Source organism: Mastomys coucha, unplaced genomic scaffold (assembly GCF_008632895.1).
Source record: "Mastomys coucha isolate ucsf_1 unplaced genomic scaffold, UCSF_Mcou_1 pScaffold1, whole genome shotgun sequence".
Lineage (NCBI taxonomy): Eukaryota > Metazoa > Chordata > Mammalia > Rodentia > Muridae > Mastomys > Mastomys coucha.
Window position 1 is genome coordinate 61,931,775 of NW_022196891.1, and position 2,400 is coordinate 61,934,174.

A 2,400-nucleotide genomic window follows, 5' to 3' on the forward strand; every position below is an offset into this window, starting at 1 on the left:
GTACCTTTTATGTCGGTGTGGAATAGGTTTTCCTTGGTCTGATTTCTGACAAGCTGAAGAGTGTCTACCACCTGGTTTGCCTGTCTGCCCTCATGGATGCTATTAAAGCTTTGTTTTGTTGAACAGTCAGATACCCAACTCTGTTGCCTTGTGGAAGATGAGTCAATGCGATGCTTCTTAAAGTGGTCTTTTCTCCCTGACCCACAAATCTTTTGGTACTACCATTTTGGGAAGCCAAAAAAGGCTAGTAATTGACCAGAAAACAATTTTGTGGAAATTTGACCTGAAGTTAGTAAAATAAAACTTTGAAGAGTGAAAAAAAAAAAAAGCTGCCTAGGGAAGAGCTCACTTTAACAATGCTGATGAATGCAAGTATAGGTTGTAGACATCTCTTCTCTTACAGAACTCATACATATCTTCCTTTGTGAACACTCAGCAAACCTATGTTGTAAAGAAGGCTTAACTTTATCAAGTCAGTTATGGGATATCTTTAGCAAAAATTGAAGCCCCAAATAACCTTTCTTTACAAAAACGATTGACATAAACAATTACGCTGCGAAAGGGAAATGGAAAAGTAGGCGAGATTGTTGGTGAACATTGGCCTTTTTATAGATTTAAAGTTTAACTTTTATATGAATATGTTGAAGGCAAAGTACAGACTCCAGGTGTACACTAGGCTTTCAGCAGGATGGAACATGATCTGTTCTGAGCACAAAGAGACACCTCAAGCACCGCCTGACTTATTACAAGCTGCCCTTCAGCCAGCACAGGGAGATAGACGTGTCTGGACCTCAGTGCTTTGCAATCTTCCCGGTTAACATAGTAGCTTCCCTGTAACTTAAATAGCTCAGATGTATGGATACAAATGTATTCTGTCAGTCGCTTAAGGCAGGAAGGCCAAAGAAAAATAGTAACTATGTAATTAGTACCTACCACTCCCAGGTGAGGCTGACTGTCCCACAGGTCGCCTGCCCCAGATGGTAATCTCCGTCATGCCTCACCAAATCTGAATTTTGTTATACTCGTACTTTTCATCCTCTTTAAAACAAATATTGCTTTAAATAGTCCGCTTGGCTGTCATTACATCCTCAGTGACCACAGTCATGGTCTTGACTTCTCCATGTGTCTGACTGAGATCAGAATTCCATCTCTATGGCTTCTTGGCCCGGTGATTCAGCTCAGAGTGAAATAGTGGAGTGTGTTTACACTGAGTGTTTACTCTGTTTATACAGGGACCATGAAAGGAAACCTTGTCCAGCTATAAAGGTCATTTCCCTTCCTCTCCTAGAGGTGGAGTTGGTCTGATCACAGATCTTAGTAGGTTAGCTAGATCTTCACTGGAAACACCTGTAGCAGAATATTAGCAGAACTGTGGTATCTGGCACGGACTGCAAGTGACGGCACCTAAGCTTTGAAGTAGCCTTTTATCAGTGATTGTTATCTAAGATTTTGGGGGGGGGGGTTGTTAGTCTTTTAAAGGATTCTCAGAGCCTTTATGTTACTTAGTTGGGAGACAGACTGGGCAAACCAGGAAGTCTCCCATGGCTGAGATTTGCTTAGATAATTGGTAGTTTTGGAATGCGGAGATTGACTTGCTAAAGTTGCTTTTTGTGTAACAATAGAAAGAGTTTCTATGAAGCAGTTGGGGCTTGATTGGCCATCCCACCCACCGCTGCAGAGAAGTCTAAAAGCGGCCTGCAGTGGTTCTCTGGTCTTGTCTTCTATCCCACAGAACACCAACACATACACACTGGAGTATGGCTGAGGAGATGGTGCAGTGGTCCAGAAGCACCACTGGTGAATTCCCAGCATCCTTGTCAGGTGGCTCCCAACTGCCTGTAACTCTCACTCCAGAGCATACAATGCCTCTGACCTCCCTGGGAACTCTCACATGTGTGATACACACACACACACACACACACACACACACACTCACAAATAAATAAAATAAATATTGTTAAAAATTTTTTTGATAAGGAAATGGGAGGGATATTTTTGTATGTGTGGTTAAAAACAAATCTGCCTAGGAAGTGAATGATTTTAATAACATCCTATCTGAAAATACTTGCTATTTTTTTTAAATCATTTTGTATTATACATTCAAAAAGCCATAAAAGTTTACTTGTACTTTTGTGAGTGAAGAGAAGACCTTACTAAAAGTTTGGCTTGAACACTCAAAACTCAATCCTGTGAGCGTCAATATGAGATTCATAACTACATGTAGAAACTAGAGACTAAAAATGGACGTTAACTAGCATCCAAAGGACAAACTGTCTGGGATAAAAACTTCCTTAAGCACCAGAGCTTGCCTGAGGCACACAGATAGGCAGTATTGACTTTGGCAATGCCTCTATCTTGTTAGGCCAATGAAGTTAACTGGCATTGAAAATTGAATTAGCA